General features: G+C 42.8%; 1 protein-coding gene across 1 annotated transcript in view; it reads left to right on the top strand.

Annotated features, from left to right (window-relative positions):
* The window catches only part of CLTA (clathrin light chain A), a 47,031-nt gene that overhangs the window by 6,510 nt on the left and 24,636 nt on the right, over positions 1-15,885 (top strand). The window lies entirely within an intron of this gene.

Raw genomic sequence — 15,885 nt, forward strand, 5'->3', positions numbered from 1 at the left:
GCTCAAGGAGTCCTCTCACCTCAGCCTCCCAAAGTGTTGGGATTACAGGCTGAGCCACCAAGCCGGCCAAAAACTCTATATTTACTTCCAAACAGTGTTACATCTTGGAAAAAAGGAAATATGTCACAGGTAAGCTAGGATGTTTATTCAGACTCAAAAAATTTTGAAACTTTTTTATTGTGACTGCAGCACACACATAGAAAAATGCATGATACATAATTGTACAGCTTAACAAATTATTGTAAATATCCAAGTAACCACTGTTCAGTTTAAGAAACAGAGCACTGCCTGTCCCCAGAAGCCTACATAGCCCCTTCCTGATTATAAACCCTTCCTTTGTATTCAACCGTCATGATAATGTGTTCCTTGTTTTTCTGTATGGTTTTACCATCTAAGCAGGCATTTCTAACAATATAGTTTAGTTTGGCCTGTTTTTGAATTTCACATAGGAGCACGTATAGAATTATTTTGTGTCTGGCTTCTTTCACTCAAAGTTGTGTTTTCACAGTTAATCCTTGTTGCATGTATGCGTGGTTCTTTCTACTTAATTTTTGTGTAGTATTCTTTCATATGTATATATCATTTTACGTATCCACTCTGTTGCCAGTGGACATTTGGGTTGTTTCTAGTCTGGACTATTACAAATACTGCTATTCTTGCAAAGGTACCCCAGTGCACACGTTTATCTAGGTATATGCCTAGGAGTGGAATTGCTCTCTTCTTTGTTAGAGAATGCCAAACTATTGGGCATAGTAATCATGCCAACAGCAGTATATGAACATTCTTGTTTCTCTGCATGCTTGACAATGCTTGGCACTGCAAGATTTTTTTTGGTAGAGATGAGGTCTCACTATGTTGCCCAGGCTGAGCTTGAATTCCTGGACTCAAGCAATCCTCCAGCCTCAGCCCCCCACAGTGCTGGGATTACAGGCATGAGCCAGCAGGCCTGGTCCAGACTTTTTAATTACATCCAATCTGATACATCAAGCAGCATCTCAGCATGGTTTTAATTTGCATTTTCCTGATTGCAAATTTTCATATTTATTGGCCATTTATTTATTTATTTGAGTTGTCTCACTTTGTCGGCCAGACTGGAGTGCAGTGGCACGCTCCTGGTCACTGCAGCCTCGACCTGCTGGGCTCCAGTGATCCTTCTGCCTTAGCCTTCCAAGTAGCCGGAACTACAGGCGCGCACTACCGCGCCTGGCTAATTTTTGATTTATTGTAGAGACAAGGTGCCAGTTTGCTCTGGCGGGTCTCGAATCCGTGGGCTCAGGCAATCCACTCGCCTTGGCCTCCCAATGTGCTGGGATTACAGGTTGAACCCGGCCAGACCATTTATTTTTTATGTGAAGTTTTTGCTTCTTTTTATTGTGTGGCTATCTCTATTGATTTATTGGAAGTCTTAACACTATTCTAGATATGTACCCTTTAACTGATAAAGGTAAATATCTTCTCCCACTCTATGGCTTGCCTTTCTCTATTAGTGGTATGTCTTAATTTTAATTAATCTGATTTGCCTTGTCTTTTTTTGTACTTTTTGATATTTAAAGAAATAATTCTCTGAGGTTAAAAGCTATTCCTTTATATTATCTACTAAAAACATTATTGTTTTACCTGTCATATTCAGTTCCATAATCTTCATAGAATCAATCTTTGTGTATGGTATTAGATAGGATTCTATTTCAAGCCAGACATGGTGGCATGCGCCTGTAATCCCAGCTCTTTGGGAGGTGAAAACAAAAGGACTGCCTGAGTTCAAGGGTTTGAGACCAGCCTGGGCAACTTGGTGAAACCTTGTCTCTACAAAATAAAATTTTAGAAAAATCAGCCGGGTGTGATGGTGCATGCCTGTGATTCCAGCTACTTGGAAGGTTGAGGCAGAAAGATCACCTGAGCCCAGCAGGTCAAGGCTGCAGTGGCAGTGAGTATGTCGCTGCACTCCATCCTGGGCAAGAGTGAGACTCCAACTCAAAAAAATAAAAATAAATAGAATTAGGCTGTTAAAATACACACACACACATACACAAAATCTTGAGATTTTGGTTGTGATTGCTGAATTTATAGATCAATTTAAGAAAAATTGATATGTTTACAATATTATGATAAATATTGAATATTATCAAATACTTTTTCTTCATCTATTGATATGAGCATGCACTTCCTCCTATAATCTATTAATAGGGGCCAGGCTTGATGGCTCAGCCTGTAATCCCAGCACTTTGGGAGGCCAAGGTGAGTGGATTGCCCAAGCCCGTGGGCTCGAGACCCACCTGGGCAACTTGGCAAGATCTCATTTCTACAATAAATAAAAAATTAGCCAGGCTCGGTAGCACACACCTGTAGTTCCAGCTACTTGGAAGGCTGAGGCTGATGGATCACCGAAGCTCAGCAGGTCAAGGCTTTGGTGGCCAGGAGTGTGCCACTGCACTCCAGTCTGGGCAACAGAGTGAGACTCCAACTCAAAAAAAATAAAAATCTATTAATAGGACAAGTTACTTTTATTAATTTTTCAATGTAAAACTATTTTCCATTCCTAGGATAAACCTAACTTGGTCATGATGTATTACATTTTTTAAATAAAATACTTCAGATTTGATATAATTACTAGGTTCTGTAATTCTATACAGATGGTCCTCATCTTAGGATGGTTTGACTTACGATCTTTCAACTTTATGATGGTACCCTTACAACCATTCTGTTATTCATTTTCGGAATAGTATTTAATAAATTACATGAAATACTCACACTTTGTTTTATAACACTTTGTTATAAAACAGGCTTTATGTTAGATGATTTTGCCCAATTGTAGGCTATTGTAAGTGCTCTGAGCACATGTAAGGTAGGCTAGGCTAAGCTATGATGTTCAGTAAGTTAAGTGTATTAAATGCATTTTCTTTTTTCTTAGATTAAAAAATATAGTTTATTTAAAGTAAATTAGAGAGAGAGAAAGAAGGGAGAAAGAAGATTCACCTCCCCAAGGTGGGGGAGGGAGCCAAGGCCAGAAAGCATGGCGACAGCCATAGCTCAAAGAGCTTAAATGCATTCTCAACTTAGAATGAATTTATCAGGATGTAGCCACAATGTAAGTCAAAAAACACCTGTAATCCCTTTTATATATTACTTTTTTTGTGTGTGACTCAGAGTCTCATTCTATCACCCAGGTTGGAGTGCAGTGACATGCTCACGCCTCACTGGAGCCTCAACCTCCTGGGCTCAGGGGATCCTTCTGCCTCAGCTTCCTGAGTGGCTGGGACTACAGGTGTGTACCGCCATACCCAGATAATTTTTTGATTTTTTGTAAAGACAAGATCTTGCTATGTTGCTTAGGCTAGTCTTGAACTCCTGGGCTCAAGCAAGTCTCCCTTGGCCTCCCAAAGTGCTGGAATTAGAGGTGTGAGTCACCATGCCTGACCTATATTACTGGATTCCATTTGCTATGTATTCACCTAGGTTTTTATTTTATTTGCAAAATTATCATATGGTAAAATTGATTCCTTGGTGTATAGTTCTATGATTTTTAACACATTGTATAGGTTCATGTAACCACCACTGTGATAAGGATAGAGAAAAGGTTTGTAACTTCCAGAAACTGACCTTGTGCTATCTCTGTGTAGTCACACCTTCCTTCAACCCCAATCTCTGGCAACCACTGATATGTTCTCCATCCTGGGAGGTTTGTCTTTTGAGACTATGATAGAAATGAAATCACACAGATATGACCTTTTGAGATAGGCTTTTACTCAGGATAATGCCTTTGAGATTCATCCAAATAGTTATTTGAATCAATAGTTTATTCCTCTCACTGCTGAATGGTGTCCATTGTATAGACATACAACTATTATTTATTCATTTATGCACTGAAGGACATTCAAGTTGTTTCCAGTTTGAGTCATCTGTGAATAGAGATGCCATAAACATTCATGTACAAATTTAGTGTGAACATGGTTATCATTCCTCTAGAGTAAAAACCCAGGAGTGGGGCAGGCTTGGTGGCTCAGCCTGTAATCCCAGCACTTTGGGAGGCCTAGGTGAGTGGATTGCCTGAACCTGCAGGTTCGAGACAAACCCGGGCAACTTGGAGAGACCTCGTCTCTACAATAAATAAAAAATTAGCTGGGCGTGGTAGCATGCACCTGTAGTTCCAGCTACTTGGAAGGCTGAGATGGAAGGATCACTGGAGCCCAGCAGGTCGACTCTGGGGTGGCTGTGAGCGTGCGACAGAGTAAGTCTCCAACTCAAACAAAACAAAACAAAACCCCAGGAGTGGATTATATAGTAAGTATATGTTTCACTTTATAAGAAACTGCCAGACTGTTTTTCAGAGTGGTTATATCATTTTTGAATTCCCACCAGCAATGTTCCAGTTGTTCCACACCCCAGTCAGCACTTGGTATTGTATTGTATTTTTTTTTTTGAGTTGGAGTCTCACTCTGTTGCTCAGGTTGGAGTGCACTGGCATGCTCACGGCCATCGCAGCCTCAACCTGCTGGGCTCAGGTGATCCTTCTGCTTTAGTCTTCCAAGTAGCTGGAATTACAGGCACATACCACCATGCCCAGCTAATTCTTTTAAATTTCTTGTAGAGATGTGGTCTTGCCAAGTTGCCCAGACTGGTCTCAACCTATGAGCTCAGGCAATCCTCTCACCTAGGCCTCCCAAAGTGTTGGGCCTATAGGCATGAGCCATTGTGCCTGGCCGGTGCTAGGATTTTTACAGATGCTCCTTATCAGGCTGAGAAGGTTCTGTTCTAGCACCAGTTTTATGAGATTTTATTGTAAATGAATGCTGAATTTTGTCAAATGTTTTTTCTGCATGAATTGATATATGTTTTTTCTTCATCAGACTGTGAGTGTGGGCAATTACATGGATTGCTTTTTCAAATATTGAATCAGTCTTGCATCCTGGGATAAACTTCATTTTGTCATGGTACACTGTTCTCTTTATATTTGCTAACATTTTGTTGAACATATTTGTGTCTTTATACGAGGAGGGGCCCCCCAAAAACCCAGAATTATATTTTGGAGGGCAGGTCCCTCACAATACAGGCTTCCCCCGTTAGGTAAGTGTTCTAAGTGTTCACTGGCATCACTGCACCAACTAGCCTTGTTGTGAGAGGCTGTTTGACTTCAGTGAATTTATTTTTGAGAGTCTTTCAACACATTTGCCCATTTCACGATGGGTGATTTACACAAACCACCTGCCCACACCTGAGTGTTTAACAGTTTTTGACTAAAAATGGCCTGACCCCTGTGCCCTCTCCTCACTATACATCTCACCCGTGAGCAACTTTTTTTTGCTTCCCCAGATGGAAAAAGTCCTCAAAGGAAAACGTTTTGCTGACGTGGAAGAGGTGAAACAAACCGGTAGAAGTACTATTGCATCAAACGGAAAGTATTTTGAAGGTGACCGAAGTTTGTACACACAATTTTTATAAATACCATTTTTGGGGTATATGATATATTTTTTATTTTTTGAGTCAGGGTCTCACTCTGTTGTCCAGGTTGTAATGCAGTGGCATGATCACAGCTTATTGCAGTCCTGATCTCCTAGGATCAGGCAATTCTTCTACCTCAACCTCTCAAGTAGCTGGGAATACAGGCATGAGTTACTACGCCTAGCTAATTATTTTTTTTTAACTTTTTATTTTTGTAGAGACAAGCTCTGTGTTGCCTAGGTTGGAATCGAACTCATGGGTTCAAGTAATCCTCCCGCCTCAGCCTTCTAAATTGCTGGGATTACAGGTGTGAGCCACCACACACGGCCTGTTTTTGATATTTTAATTTCAATAATACTTTGCATTATTTTCTGATTTTTTTTTTTTTTTTTGAGTTGGAGTCTCACTCCATCACCCGGGCTGGAGTGCAGTGGCATACTCACTGCCACCTCAGTACCAACTTGCTGGGCTCCGGCGATCCTTCCACCTCAGCCTTCCAAGTAGCAGGAACTGCAGGCGTGCACTACCATGCCCAGTTAATTTTGGATTTATTGTAGAGACGAGGTCTCACCAAGTTGCCGGGCTGGTCTCGAACCCACGGGCTCAGGCAATCCACTTGCCTCGGCCTCCCAAAGTGCTGGGATTACAGGCTGAGCCACCGAGCCCAGTGTATTTTCTCCTGATTCTTTTAAATTTGTTGTCATGTCTTATGACTTAGCTTATAGTCTATCTTGGTGAATATGCCATGTGCACTTGAAAAAAATGTCTATTTGCTATTGTTGGGCAGTGTGTTCTATAAATGTCAGATCCAGTTGGTTAATAGTGTTGTCCAGTCCCTTCTATATCCTTGCTGATTTTCTTCCTCCTAGTCTACAGACTTCTGTGAAGGGGAGTGCTGAATCCCCAGCTATAATTTTGGATTTGTGTGTTTCTCCTTTCAGTTCTGTCAGTTTTTGCTTCATGTATTTTCAGGCCATCATGGTTACTGTCATACATATTTAGAAATGCAATGTTTTCTTGATGAATTGACCCTTTATCATTATGCAATGTCATCCCAAGTACAGCTCGGGGCTGAGCCTAGGAGTTTGTAACAATTTTATGGGGCCACTCTCCCGATTTCCTCTCCCTCCATGACCTCCCTTGCACTGTTCAGTTCCCTGGGATTCCTGTCTCTGGTTCTCCAGCCAGAAAGCTGGAGCTTTGCAGGAGCCACCTTGCCACAGACATCCACAGCCTTGCCCATGTCTGAGGCCAAGTGGCTGGGAGGACCAGGGGATTAAAAAATGGTAAACTAGTCGCCAGTTCAGTGCTTCTTATTTTGGTCTTCCCGACTTGCCCTGTCACTTTTTACTTTCCAGAGTCTGCTCCATGCATCCTGTGTAAGTTTCATAGCTGTTTTCATTGGGAGTGGCCAGGAGCAGTGTATTTATGTCATCTCGCCCCCACGCAGGTTTTTGCAACAAGTCTATAATTTTCTTTCTCTTTCTTTGTTCGGTTTTGTATTGAGATTATGCTAATCACATAAAAAGAGTTGGGGAATGCATGCTCTTTAAAAAAAAAAATCTGGAAGAATTTGTAAAAACAGGAATGTTTACTTATAAAGCCAAGTGGTATTATCTTTGTGGGAGGATTGGAGTGCAGGGGCATGCTCATAGCCACGGCGACCTGCTGGGCTCAGGTAATCCTTCCACCGCAGCCTTTCAAGTAGTTGGAACCACAGGCCTGTGCCACCACGTCCAGCTAATTTTTTGATTTATTGTAGAGACGAGGTCTCACCATGTTGCTCAGACTGGTCTCAAACTCCTGAGCTCAGGCAATCCTCTTGCCTCCACTTCCCAAAGTACTGGGATTACAGGCGTGGGCCACCGCGCCTGGCGAAGGTTTTCAATTTACTAAATTGCTTTTACTAGTTATAGAAATATTTAATTTTATTTCTCTTTTTCAGTTGGTTTTCTAGGAATTTCTTTTAAATTTTCAAAGTTGTTAATATACAATTATCTGTATGTCTTATGATCTTTATAATGACTTTTAAATCTTCAGTGATATTTTTATTTGCATTCCTGATTTTGAAGTTTTTTTGTTTTTTTTTTTTTGAGTTGGAGTCTCACTCCGTCACCCAGACTGGAGTGCAGTGGTCGTTCCCGGCCACCACAACCTCAACCTGCTGGGCTCCGGTGATCCTTCAGCCTCAACCTTCCAAGTAGCTAGAACTATAGGCGTGCACTACCATGCCCGGCTTATTTTTTGATTTATTATAGAGATAAGGTCTCGCCAAGTTGCCCAGGCAGGTCTCGAACCTGCAGGCTCAGGCAATCCACTCACCTCAGCCTCCCAAAGGCGCGGAATTACAGGCTGAGCCACCGAGCCCAGCTGATTTTGAACTTTTAAAAAACTTTTATCAGTCTCAGATAGATGTAAATCTTCACAACTTTGGCTAGGCAATGGTTTCAAAGCATAAATAACCAAAGAACATAATAGATAAACTGGACATCATTAAAATTGAAAACATTTGTGTTTCAAATAACAGCATCAAAAAATAAAAAGAGAACCCAAGAAAGTGAAAAGATAAGAGTTGGGAAAATATTTGAAAAGTATATATCTCATAAGAGATTTGTATTAGTATTGAGAATTCACACAATTCAACAATAAATAGGCAAATAATCCAATTAAAGATAGGCAAAGGATTCTCAATAGGCAGATCTCCAAAGAAGATACACAATGGTCAACAAGACGAAAAGCTAGATATTATTAGCTATTGGTGAGACGCAAATCAAAAGCACAATGAGATGCCATTTCTTTTTTTTTTTTTTTAGTTGGAGTCTCACTCTGTTGCCCAGGCTGGAGTGCAGTGGTACGCTCACAGTCACCACAGCCTCGACCTGCTGGACTCCAGTGATCCTTCCGCCTCAGCCTTCCAAGTAGCCAGAACTACAGGCGCGCGCTACCATGCCTGGCTAATTTTTTGTCTATTGTAGTAGAGATGAGGTCTTGCCAAGTTGGCCAGGAGGGTCTCGAACCTGCAGGCTCAGGCAATCCACCCACCTTGGCCTCCCGAAGTGCTGGGATTACAGGTTGAGCCACTGAGCCTGGCCTGAATTTTACATTTTAAATGAGCGGATTGTATGGTATGTGAATTATATCTCAATAAAGTTTTTTAAAAAGATACCATGGCTTCTGTCTTGGTCAACTTTCTTTCTTGTATTACTCTAACTGATGCCAAATTCTGTGTTGTGAGCAGCCTTTTGTAGAGACCCATGTGGCAAAGAACTGAAGCCTCCCGCCAACAGCCATGTGAATGAACTTTTTTTTTGAGTTGGAGTCTCTTTCTTGTCACCCAGGCTGGAGTGCAGTGGCATGCTCACAGCCACCGCAGCCTTGACCTGCTGGACTCAGGCAATCCTTCCGCCTCAGCCTTCCAAGTGGCTGGAACCACAGGTGCGTGCTACCACACCCAGCTAATTTTTTGATTTATTGTAGAGACAAGGTCTCACCATGTCGCCCAGGCTGGTCTCAAACCCACAAGATCAGGAAATCCTCTCGCCTCAGCCTCCCAAAGTGCTGGGATTATAGACTTGAGCCACTGCACCTGGTGAGTGAATCTGAAGGTGGATTGCCAGCCTAGTCAAGCTTTCAATGGCTGAAGTGCCAGCTAACAGCTTGACTGTAACCTCAGAAGAGATCCTAAGTCAGAATCACCCAGCTAAGCCCTCCCAGGTTCCTGACTATTAGAAACCATGTGAAATAATGTTTGTTATTTTAAGGTGCTAAATTTTTATGAAAATTTATTATTCAGCAATAGATAAGCCCCTCTATCTCTTTAAGACAGAATTTCTAATAAAATTTTACATTTAATAATTATTAAAATTTCTGGTATATTTTGATTAAACATACTACAAATAACTGTAATGAAAGTCAATCCAGAACAAAATGTTAACATTCAGAGCCTATGGTCATGGGATACTTTTAAAAAGTCAATTATATTTATATTGCATCTTTTTGTTACAAAGAAGTACAGTGAAAGTCTTCTAAGCACCTAAAACTTCTAATAGGATAGAATTTAGGGGGTAAAAGGAATGGCAGTGTGTGTGCATACAATGAAAGTGAAAATCTGAAAGTTCTTCACATTCACAATAAGCTTCTTCATCTTTTTTTTTTTTTTTTTTGAGTTGGAGTCTCACTCTGCCGCCCTGGTTGGAGTGCAGTGGCATGCTCATATGCACTGCAGCCTTGACCTGCTGGGCTCAGATCCTTCCACTTCAGCCTTCCAAGTAGCTGGAACTACAGGCGTGTGCTACCACGCCCGGCTAATTTTTTTTTTTTTTTTAAATAGAGACAAGGTCTTGCTATGTTGCCCAGGCTGGTCTCTAACCCATGGGTTCAGGCAATCCTCTCACCTCTGCCTCCCAAAGTGCTGGGATTATAGGAATGAGTCACCACGACCGGCTTGCTATGGTATTTAAATCTCACTGGATAAATTTAAAAGAGTAATGCAACAATATTGTTAGAAAATATTAACATTTACTATGTGCTGGAAATTATAACTTTTGCAACTAATTACATTATCATGAAAAAAATCAAGTCTGACAACTCCACTACCTATATCCCCTGGCACCTTTTTTCTTGTATGCTTTGTTTCTGAAAATGTTGGTTTTCTGTCATGTTTTTTGTCTTCACATACCTAGTTATTTTGGGATGAAATTTACAGAGAGAATTTACTTTTGTTTTTGGCAGGCAGCTAGGCTAAGGGTGCTAGAGCCCAGGATTGCTTTAATTCTATCAAAATTTATGATTCAAAGCTGGGCTTTAGTCTATTTTCATCTTTATTCCTTGTGGGTAGCCCTCCAGCACCCCAACAAAAATGAAACTTCCCCAGGGCTTCACAACCAAATATGATTAGCCTCCCAAAATTCTGCCTTCTGCTATCCTGGTCACTACCACCCCCATCACCTACTTTAATTTATACTCATTTATTACCGCCCTTCTCTTGGCTAAGATCATTTTTTGGAAACTCTTAATTTCCATCCAAGACCCTTCAAATATAACTGTGTGGCCGTTAGTCTGGCCCTGGGAGAGTGCTGAGAAGGAACGATCCTGCCCAGGTTAATGTCTTCCCCAAGAATCGAGCTCTTCTCTGGTATGCCACATAGTCCTTTCCTCTCCTCATACCTCCCCTCCCCACTATTTATCAATCTTTCTCAGTCTCTACTGTCCAGAAGTCCTGGTTAGGCCCCTTTTCAATCCTCAGCCCTTTTTCCGTTCTCAAAGTCTCAGGGCTGTCGGCTGGGCTCACTATGCATTCAGATGGTCTAAAATGGAATGGTTGATTTTGTGTCCACTTGGCTAGGCCATTGTACCAAGATAGGTGGTCAAACATCATTCTAGATGTTTCTGTGAAGGCTTTTAAAAAAAAAAAAGATTAACATTTAAATCAATGGACTTTAAAGCAGTTACTTTTCACAATGTGAGCGGGTCTCATCACACCAAAGCCTTTAATTAAAAAAAAAAAAAAAAAAGGCCAGGTGCAGTGGCGCATGCCTGTAATCCCAGCAATTTGGGAGGTGAAGGCAAGAGGACTGCCTGAGCCCAAGGGTTCAAGACCAGCCTGGGCACCTTGGCAAGATACTGCTACAAAAAAAATTAGCAGGCATGGTGGCACGCACCTGTGGTTCCAGCTACTTGGAAGGCTGAGGTGGAAGGATCACCTGAGCCCAGCAGATCGAGGCCGAGGTGGCCATGAGCATGCCACTGCACTTTGACCTGGGCGACAGAGTGAGACTCTGACTCAAAAAAAAAAAAAATTAATTAAAAATGAAATATATATAAAGACAGACCTCTCTTGTAAAAGAAATTCTGCCAGAAGACTGCCTTTGGACTTGAACTGCAACGTCTTCAACCTGTTGGCCCACCATGCAGATTTATGGACTTGCCATCCTTTACAATCATGTGAGTCAATTCCTTCAAATAAATCTGTGTCTCAATGTCAATGTCTGTCTCTCACACACATAGTAGTATGGATTGAATATTTGTGTCTCCCGCAAATTCATTCATGTGGAAGCCCTAACCCCAATTGTGGCTGTACTTGGATGAGGCTTTTTTTTTTTTTAATTGTAGAGACGAGGTCTCACCAAGTTGCCTGGGCTGGTCTTAAACCTGCAGACTCAGACAATCCACTTGCCTCGGCCTCCCAAAGTGCTGGGATTATAGGCTGAGCCACTGAGCCCGCCGAGATGAGGCTTCTAAGGAACTAATTAAGTAAAGTAAGGTCATGTGGCAGGGCCCCTGATTCAATAGGATTAGTGTCCTTGTAAGAAGAGACACAAGAGAAAAGGTCACCTGTAAACCAGGAAGAAAGCCCTAACTAGAAACCATATCAGCTAGAACCTTGATCTTGAACATCTATCATCTAAAATTGTGAGAAAATTTGTTTAAGCTATCCAGTCTATATTTTGTTCCCAAGCAGACTAATACATATGCATATTTATATATATCCTATTGGTTGTTTCTCTGGAGAACACTGACTAATACAGTGTTCCTTCTTGACCATTACCTATGTAGCTTCCCCTTGGCAGTTTTTTTTTTTTTTTTTGAGTCTCTTGTTGCCCAGGCTGGAGTGCAGTGGCATGCTCCTGGCTACCGCAGCTTTGACTTGCTGGGCTCAGGTGATCCTTCCGCCTCAGGCCTGAGCTACCATGCCTGGCTGATTTTTTTTTTTTTTAATTGTAGAGATGAGGTCTCACCAAGTTGCCCAAGCTGGTCTCAAACCTGTGGGCTCAGACAATCCTTTCATCTCAGCCTCCCAAAGTGCTGGGATTTCAGGATTGAGCCACTGCGCCCAGCTCCCTTTGGAAGTTCTAAACCTGTCCTCTTTCTTCTACTGGTTCTTACTTTCCTCAGTAATCGAGTCCCTCAGAAGAGTCCTCACTTCTTCTGCCTTTAAAATCCTCCCTCCCCAGGCCATCCTGTCCACCATCTGTTCTTCGGTAACTTCAGCCTCTCCCTATACTCAGCATACAAATGTATTCAACTTTCTCCTCTCTAAACATCTCCCCAACTTCAGAGCCCTCACTAGTCACAGCTCTCCCTGCTTTCCTCATTGCAAACTTTCTGCATTTACCCTCACCTCTCATTCTATATGAGACAGAATTATTTCAGTTGTGACAGAAACACAATTCAAAATTGTCTTAAGAGGAAAAACGGAATGTATTTGTTCACAGAACCATAAAGTACAGAAATAGATCTTTCACTTCAAGCATGGCTGACTCCATGTCCTCAGTAATGCTGACAGGAAGTTGTCTTTCTCATTCTCTGCTTTCCTCTACATTGACTTCATCCTCAGACTGACTCTCTCCTCTTGTGGCAAGATGTCCACCAGAAGTTCCAAGTTTGCATTTTACCTGCTTGTCAGTCCTAGCAGTAAGAGTACTTCTTTCCTAAAGATTCTAGCAACAGTCCTGGAATTGAGTCTCATGAGCTTGGCTTGACTTACCATTCCCAAATCAGTCATTTGGCCAGGGAATGGGATGTTCTAATTGGCCAGGCCTGGGTCACGGGGGGGCGGTGAAGGAGTGTTGGTTGTTTAGCTCACTCTAACCACAAAACTGAAAGTGGGGAAGACTGGATCCCCAAGGGAATACTGGGGTGCTCGTATCAGAAGGGGAACTGGATGTAGCCATGCAAAAATCAACAAACACCCATGACACTTCTTACTCTTCAACCCAGAGCAGACTGATTTCCATTCCTGGCATTCACTGACACCGCTCTCCTCAGGGGTGCCAGGGATGTTGATGACCAACAGCATCTGCTCAGCTCTCTCTTCACCTTTCTGCCAACCACGTCTTCCTTCTGAAACTCTCCTTGACTTCTATGACCTCCTCTAACTGAACTCCCTCCAATCTCTCTGACCCAACCCTCTATGTCTACACATAGCCATTCTCTAAGGCTTGGTCCAGTCCTTCCCTCTCCATCCATGGTCCCATTGCTCTCCTGTGCACACTTCTACTTCCTGGATTATTCCATATCATCTTCTGTTTCCTGACAATCACCTGAGCTCCCCCAGAGCCCTCAAACTAATAGCTATGGCAATTTCACAGATTTGTGACCTCATCCTCTCCCCTGCCTCTTTCCCAGCCCCCATCTCCATTCAGTCACCAATTAGTCTCTTCGCTAGTGGGAACCACTTTCCCATCAATGCTCCCTGCTCAACTCCACACCTCTGCCCTGCCCAGACTTTCATAATGCCACTCCTGAATGTCTCTGCCCACAGCCTCTGGGACACCACTCTGCACAGGGGGGCCAAATTAACCTCCTGAGCAGCAGTTGATCAAATTATTCCCTTTTCTGAAACAGTCCATGGTTCCCTATTACTGATAAGGCTCCTTAGCACAGATTGCTTTCAGGACCCCAGCATTTGTCTCCAGATTTGCCTTTAACTGTCTTCTGTTTCCACCTGTCAGGCTCATCCAGACGAGTTTACTCACTGTTCCCCAAACATGCCAAGTAGTTTCCCACATCTGAACTTTTTAATTTTTCATTGGACTTGGAGTCTCACTCTGTTTCCCAGGAGTGCAGTGACATGCTCACGGCCACCCCAGTGTCGACCTGCTGGGTTCAAGCAATCTTTCCACCTCAGCCTTGCAAGTAGCCGGAACTACAGGCTCGCGCTACCACACCAGGCTAATTTTTTGATTTACTGTAGAGATGAGATCTTGCCAAGTTGCCCAGGTTGTTCTCAAACCCATGGGCTCAGGCAATCCCCTCACTGCGGCCTCCTAAAGGCGCGGGATTACAGGTTGAGCCACCAAGCCCGGCTGTAAATATCCTTTTTTAATCATCAAAGATACAGCCATTTTTAAAAAATACCACTTTCTTGTCCCCTGCTGACTACTTCTGGAGATATCTTTGACATCTGGCTGGTTTTTTTCTTTGTTTCTTTTTTTGATGTTTTTACTTTTTAATGTGGTGGTGAAGGGGAAAGACTCTTCTGTTGGCCAGTGCATCAGCATTCCCATTCAACATAAGCATGACAACTGGAATCACTCTATTATTTCTTTTTTTTTTTTTTGAGTTGGAGTCTCACTCTGTCACCCAGACTAGAGTACAGTGGCCGCTCCCGGCCACCGCAGCCTCGACCTGCTGGGCTCCGGCGATCCTTCTGCCTCAGCCTTCCAAGTAGCTGGAATTACAGGCGCACGCTACCACGCCTGGCTAATTTTTTAAAATTTATTGTAGAGATGAGGTCTTGCCAACTTGCTCAGATGGGTCTCGAACCCACTGGCTCAGGCAATCCACTCACCTCGCCTCCCAAGGCACGGGATTACAGGCTGAGCCACCGAACCCGGCCTATTATTTCCTTTTTTTTGAGTTGGGGTCTCACTCTTATCACCCAGGCTGGAGTGCAGTGGCATGGTCACAGCCACCACAGCCTCGACCCACTGGGCTTAGGTGATCCTCCCACCTCAGCCTTCCAAGTAGCTGGAACTACTGATGCATACCACCATGCCTGGCTAGTTTTTTGATTTATTGTAGAGATGAGGTCTCACCAAGTCGCCCAGGCTGGGTTTCAAACCCCCAGGCTCAGGCAATCTTCTTGCCTTGGTCCTCCAAAGTGCTGGGATTACAGGCTGAGCCACTGCACCTGGCTTTTTTTTTTTTTTTTTTTTTTGAGACTCTGTCCCCCAGGCTAGAATGCAGTGGCACAATCATGGCTCACTGCAGCCTTGACCTCAATCTCTAGGGTTCAGACAATTCTTCTCCTCAGTTTCCTGAGTAGCTGGGAATACAGGTGTTTGCCACCATGTTCAACTTACTGATTGATTGATTGCAGGGACAAGGTCTTGCTATGTTGCCTAGACTGTACACCACCATGCTCAACTTATTTCCTTATTGTTGAGATGACGTCTTGCTATGTTGCCTACACTGGTCTCCAAATTCCTGAGCTTAAGCAATCCTCCCATCTTGGCATGTGCCACCATGCTTGAGTTATTTATTTATTGTAGAGATGAGGTCTTACTGTGTTGCCTAGACTGGTCTTGTGTTTGAGCAATCCTTTTGCCTCAGCCTCCCGAAGTTCTGGGATTACAGGTGTGAGCCACCGTGCCTCTGTTATTTCTATGGTGTAGACAAAATTAGCCATATTAACATGTCCCTGATTTAAAAGAAATTCTGAAGGAGAGTTCTATAAAAAGAAAAAGTCCTTAGCTGGAAAAAGTGTGTAAAAACAAGAGGTTGTGGCTAGTACCATCGTGGAAGTCCCCAGGAAACTCGGGTTTCCTCTTGGCCAATGACTCCTTGTTTAAACTGATCCCCTTCAACACTAGGGCCACAGTTTCCTTATGAGCCGGCGAGCCTTAAGGAATCTTCCAGTTCTAGTAACTTCTGTCTAGCTCTTAAAAGACTACTGGCTGCAAAAATGGTTTGTCAAAGAAAATACATTCACTTCTTTTTTTTTTT

The sequence above is a fragment of the Carlito syrichta genome, unplaced genomic scaffold (assembly GCF_000164805.1).
Source record: "Carlito syrichta isolate Samal-C Ts95f unplaced genomic scaffold, Tarsius_syrichta-2.0.1 Scaffold306198, whole genome shotgun sequence".
Classification (NCBI taxonomy): Eukaryota; Metazoa; Chordata; class Mammalia; order Primates; family Tarsiidae; genus Carlito; species Carlito syrichta.